This window comes from Chrysochloris asiatica, unplaced genomic scaffold, assembly GCF_000296735.1.
Source record: "Chrysochloris asiatica unplaced genomic scaffold, ChrAsi1.0 scaffold00037, whole genome shotgun sequence".
In the NCBI taxonomy this organism is placed as follows: domain Eukaryota; kingdom Metazoa; phylum Chordata; class Mammalia; order Afrosoricida; family Chrysochloridae; genus Chrysochloris; species Chrysochloris asiatica.
In genome coordinates, this window is record NW_006408555.1 from 14,961,192 (window position 1) to 14,967,858 (window position 6,667).

Consider the following 6,667-nt stretch of genomic DNA (forward strand, 5'->3'; position numbering starts at 1 on the left):
TTGCTTGCTTTCTTTTTTTTTTAATGTTTTATTGTGAATTATGCGATAGTTTACATGGGAGAACATTAGCTTTACATTCATCCTATCGTATATCATTTCATTGCCATGGTTACAATCCCCTCCATGCATCATCAGCCAACCAAAGCCCCCCCTTTTTTTTAATGTACACATACCACACTAAAAATACATATGCATTTAAATGTCCAAAGGGCACAATTTGCAAACCAGCCTCCTGCCTGCAGGTACACTGCTTTTCTCAGTCCATTGGCTTTTAGTCCCTGGGCTGCTCTGTCTCAATGCCATTGCCTAGGCCACATATCTGTTGTCAGTAGGTTAATGGTTAGGATCCCTGGCTTCTCTGATCCCTGGCTCTTCCCTCTCAGGCACTCATCTTTCTAATGTGTGGGTTGTTTCTCTTTTTTTGCTATCATAGTACTTCTCTGGACTTTGTGTATAAATCCTTATTACTAGGTGCCATTGAGTCAGTACTAACGCATAGTGACCCGTATGCACAACAGAGCAAAACACTGTCCTGTCTTGGGCCAGCCTCACAATGGTTGCTACGTTTGAGCCCATTGACGCTACAACTGTGCCAGTCCATCGTGTTGGGGTTCTTCCTCTTTTTCTCCAACACTCCACTTCATCAAACATGATACCCTTCTCCAGTGACAATATGTCCGAAGTGTGAAAGATGAAGTCTGGCCGTCCTGGCCTCCAAGGAGCACTCTGGAGGTACTTCGTCCAAAACAGATCTGTTTCTTATTTTGGCAGTCCATGGTACTTTCAATATTCTCCTCCAACACGATAACTGAAATGCATCAATTCTTCTATTGTCTTCCTTATTCACTATCCAACTTTCACATGCATATGTGGCTATTGAAAATACCATGGCTTGGGTCAGGCACACCTTAGTCCTCAAACAGACATCTTTACTCATCAACACTTTAAAAAGTCTTGTGCAGCATATTTGCCCAATACAATACGTTGTTTTATTTCTTGACTGCTGTTTCCATGAGTGTTGATGGTTGATCCAAGCAAAATGAAGTCATTGACAATTTAAATCTTTTCTGCATTTATCATGATATTTGTTGGTCCAGTGGTGAGGATTTTTGTTTTCTTTACATTGAAGTCCAACCCGTAGGGAAGGCTGTGGCCTTTGATCTTCAGCATTTATAAATCCTTGTGCCAATTTAATTAATCCATTAAGTTATATCCTAGAAAGGAATGATTAATTTATGAAATTTATGATTGTTGTTAGGATCATGGTTTATCCAGCCTGAGTACATCTGGAAGGACATGCTAATTCCTACCTTGAGCAGCCATAACTTCTGGTTTGAGATTCTGCAAAGGATTACAAGGAGCCCTGATGTGACTCTGTAGGATAAGCACTCCACCACTAGGTCAATTTGGACCACAAGGTCAACGGTTCAAGCTCACCAGTGGCTCCTATGAAACCCTATGCAAAGTCTCAACCCACTGGACAGTATTTAACAACAACAACGGATTATAAGAAGTTGGGGATGCTCAACTCTTTATAGGTGCCTGGGTACTACCCTGTAATTTGTAGAGGAAAATAAAAATAAATGTGTCCTGTTTGTAGGAGGACCTGCTTTCCGGCTTGCGCCTCCGGGCTGTGAAGGTGCCAGGACAGGATAGGAGTGTAGGAGCCGGCAGACAAGCACCCCGATGGCCAGCTGGCGTCTCTGCCCCTCCCAGCTCGGTCGGGAAGCGACTCAGGTCCCCAGGCATCCAAGTCTGGGTCTTGGCTTGGGCTGGGCTAGGGATTTGGGTTTGTATTCCAAGTGACTTCGTTAAGAGGATGCCACCGAAGGCGAGGACGGGCAAGATTAAGATTCAGTTTCCCTCACAAGGGCCTTTTGTATTCCTGGGATCCGCTCTCCCTTGGAGACTGGAGGGAGACTGGGAGGAGAAGCAATACTGGGTGGGCCTTTTGACCCACCCAACTGCGACTTTCCCCGGCACTTCGCCCCATTCCACCTTTGTCCCTCTGGCAGCCTCCCCTCCCCCGAGGCGTGGCGCCCCAGCCTGGAGGGGTGGGAAAGGGAGGATAGCGGGAAGCGGACGCCAACAAACTCCCTCCCTTGCGCCTGCCCGCCGGCTCCGGGACTGCAGCCGCTTCTGAAAGCGCCTTTGTACGCGCTCAGGGAGGCGGTGCGCGATGCAGCACGGAGGAGCGCCGGGACGCGGGCACTTGCAGGTAGAGCCGAGTGCAGGTCGGGCTCCAGGTGCCTCAGCCCCCGGAGCTTTCTGAGCTCCCATACTCCCCACCTGGAAGGCCCGCATCTGCCCTTAGTTTCCACTCCATCATCCATCTCATTCTTACTACGTACCCCCCACACACACCCACACTTTTTTTTTTTTTAAATTCTTGGGACTCTCCTCCTTGGGTCTCCAGGTGTTTCCAATATCTTGGTACCCCCTGCGGTCCCCGCACATGACTCTCAGAGCCCCCCTTCCCCTTGTCACTGGGTACCCCTTACCAGGCTTGGGACCCTAAGGAATAGATCCGCCCCTGTGAGATCTCCCACTGAAGGTCAAGCGCTAGCTGTCTGCGGGAAGTGAACGTCAAGAGAAGGCTTCAAGGAGTCTTGGCTAAGCCTCCGGAGAGAGCTGTCTTCTGGAACACCCTCCCTTGCTGAGCAAGGACGTCAAGCTTTCGAGTAAGTTGGTTTACAGACTCATCACGCGGGATACCCTACCCTATGGCAGGCGTGGGACCCGGTCAGGGCTTAACTGGAGAAGAACACTCATTTTTCGGGGTGGAGGAGGGCTGAGTGTGGCTCTCCAATGCAAGAGCATTACAGATCTTGTGCTGGGCTGAAAATGTGTCTTTGGGGCTTCAGCTGTGCCATGGATCACTGTTGGGGACCAAACTTGTGTCTCAAAGAGAATGGCTTTAATCTAGAAACCTCTAAAAGAGCTTTTCCATGGAACTCGAGGGAGAGCTGTTGCGGGAATGGGAACCAAGTCCAGCTGAATTTGAATTTTGGCTGATTGATCTTAAATTTCCTCTCTTCCCTCTTAAACTGGAGGAGGCAAGGCTGTTAAGATTCCCATTCCCATGCATGGGTAAACTGAGGCCTAACCAGCAGAAAGGACTTGGTTGACTTAAGTCATGAGTGAGTGAGTCAAGTTAGGAGAATCACAAGCTATGCCAGGGGTTTCTGTTGTCACTTAGTCCTCCTGTCCCTGCAGCTACAACCGCACTTTACAAAAGGACCTGCTGAAGCCCAGAGCTTAGGAATGACCTGCCCAAAGTCACACATCTTGGTGGTGAAAGACAGGATTGGAACCCACTTTGATTTTAGAAGCCCAACTTCTAGCCATTATTCTCCACTGTCTTGTATGTGTGTGTATGTGTGTCCCCTGCTTGTGCTTGCCAAACTCTGTCACTCTGTGCCATTAGGGACTTCTGAAGTGGATTGAGTTCTTGTCCCAGCACTTGGGGTTTCCTTCTGAAAAGGCTTTCCCTTGGATCCATAGATTATAGAGTTGTTCACATACCCAAGATTTGGAAGATTCCGGAACAAATACTTGTAAGTGTGCCCAACATTGTTTTAAGTGCTTTATTAATATGAACTCATTTAATCTTCAGGTCAAGCCCTTGAGGTGGATTTACACACTGTCTCTCCCATTTCAGAGATTTAAAACCAGTGGGCACAGAGATTAACTTGTTCAATACCACACAGTGAATGCTGAAGTACAGTGTGTACTCTTAGTGACTAACTGTATTCGGCATACGCCCTCTAATGAGACAAACGTGGTACTACTTCTAGTTTAGTGGAAACAGATTGGTACAGAAAAGGATCAACAAGCAGTGTCTGGGCACTAGCCATAATTTCTCAGTATCTGAGCAGATTATCTTTCACTGATCACATCAAAGATATTTTCCTGCAACTGTTCTGGCCCACTCAGAATCTAAACAAGGTCCACACGTTCCATTTGATTATGTGTTTTGAGTTATTTTCTTCTAAAATGATCCTTTTCCTTTTTATATAATCAATTTGTCAGAATGATAGACTTCTAAAAAATACTCCAAAAAAAAAAAAATGTGAAAAAATAGAAAGCACTCTGGATTGTCATTGTAATAAGAGGACTTTGGAAAACACAGGTTGTAGAAAAATGCAAACCCTTCCACCATGTACTACAAAGAATATGTGGGGAGTCCCTGGACTTGAGGACCCTGCAGCATCCAGCTGGAAGGTTCTATGGTGTTGGTGGTTATGTGCCATGGAGTGGGTTCTGACTCATAGCGACCCTGCATAGGGTTTCCAGGTCTGTAAATCTTTACAGGAGCAGAAAGCCTTATCTTTCTCCCACGGAACTGCTGGTAGTTTCAAACTGCTGACCCTGAGGTTAGCAGCCTGATTCGTAACCGCTACGCTACCAGAGCTCTTTGGATCTATAATAGAGACTAAAATGAGTGCCATGCAGATCACACTTAGATGATCCCCAAAGACCAGAACCAAGGGATGGGGTTTCTGTGTTGTGTGTGGTCTGCTCTGAAATGCCCCAGGGCAACTCTGAGATAGACACTTACTTCAGACTCCTTTCCCAGCCTGGTTTGAATTCATTTCCTAGTAGATTCTGGCAGGCCGATATTTTCCTATAGCAGCATCTGGCCTTGTAGTTACACTGCTTTGCCTCTGACATAGGTACATCCTCAGGGCCTATGAGAGTCAGCAGATGTAGCTGGGCATTGGGGTGAAGGTGGGCTTTGGGACCATGACTCCATTCACTAAGAATAAGAGGTGATCCTCCATCCCATAGCCGGTCTTTCTCTGGTCTACTGAATGCTGAACTGGGTGCTGAGGTCAAGTGGAAAATGCAGCAAGGGTTTATAGGCACCTTTCTCCCTACAGTTGCATGAATTAGAATATCATTCCTTTGTATTGGGTACAATACAATTCCGATGGAGGGAGATGCTACACTATTTACCCATTCATCAGTTAATTTGGGTTGTTTCCACTTTCAGGCTATTATGAGTAAAACTGCTACAAATATACACGTGCAAGTGTTTGTGTGCACATATGTATTCATGTTTTAACGTAGGAATGAATTTGCTGGCTCATATAGTAATTCTGTGTGTATCATTTTGAGGAACTGCCAAACTATTTCCATATGGACTTTGCCATTTTACATTCTCACCAGCCCTGTGTGAGGGTTTCAGTTTCCCACATCCTTGCCAACATTTGTTTATTATAGCCATCCTTCTTATTGTGGTTGTCAAGTGCCGTTGAGTCGGTTCCAACTCATAGTCACCCTGTGTAGGGTTTCCAAGGAGTGGCTGGTGAGCTCGAACTGCTCACCTTGTGGTTCAAACCAACCTTGCAGGCCAGCGCATTAACCCACAGTGCCAAACCAGGATGCCATCCTAGTGGATGTGAAGTGGCATCTCACTGTGGTTTTGATTGGCATCTCTCTGAAGAGTTTGGTAGGCGCTCTGGTAGTGTAGTGGTTACGAGTCAGGCTGTTAACCTCAGGGTCAGCAATTTGAAACTACTAGCTGTTGCATGTGAGGAAGGTGAGGTTTTCTGCAAAGATTTACAGCCTTGGAAACCCTATATGGGGTCGCTATAAGTAAGAACCGACTCTATGGCACATAACCACCACCACAGCCTATGAGTTCTGGTATGGCACTGTAGGATAAGCACTAGACCACAAGACCAGTTTGAACTGCAAGGTCAGCGATTCAAAGTCCCCCACTTCTTCTAGGAAACCCTTTGCAGGGTTGCTATGAGTCAGAACTGACTCAAGGGCACTTGACTAACAGTGATTAAATGATCCACAGTCCTGGTGTGGCACTTGACTGCTAACTATGAGGTTGGGGTTCAAACCCACCAGCTGCTCCTTAGAAACCCTATATTGGATTACTATGAATTGAAACCAACTCAAAGGTATCTAACAACAGCAATAATGCTGAGTATCTTTTCATGTGCTTATTGGCCATTTGTATATCTTTGAGAAATGTGCACGTATACTGGGATTCTTTGTCCATATTTAAGTTGAATTGTTTATCTTTTTATTGTTTAGTTGTAAGACTTCTTTATATATTCTATATACAAGTTCCTTGTCATATATATGATTTGCAAATATTTTCTCCCCTCTGTGAATGACCCTTTCCCTTTATTGGTGGTGCTTTTGATATTTGTGTATTTTTTTAAAACACAATGGGTATTTAACTTCATGTGTATATATGTAAATTTTGTTACTTGTACTTTTCCACATGACACCAAGACTGCAGACTGGTTTAGTAATGGCCAGCACAGCTAAGTCAGAACAGACCTGAATTTGTAAAATAGAGGTGTAACTAGAATGATAACGGGAATGGGAAAATGACAGGTTGAAACCCTGGAATGGAAGAATTGGAAGAGGCGTATTGGACCTTTCAGAAGTGTGTTGTGGGAGACTGGATTATTGCCAGGACTGCAGATGGAGAGTGACACCTTCCAAGTGATGTGGTTGGCCTCCATCTCTGAGTGGGGCACCATTGCTTCCGATGCTGCTGATCAACAGCTTTGGTTGCTATTAAGACTTCAAATCAGTTCATTGCTGTGTGATCCCCAGCTGAGAATGAATTGCTGAGAATACTTAGAATCAGCTGGAGGCCTGTTAACAATGTAGATTGTGGTTCAGTGTGGAGCAG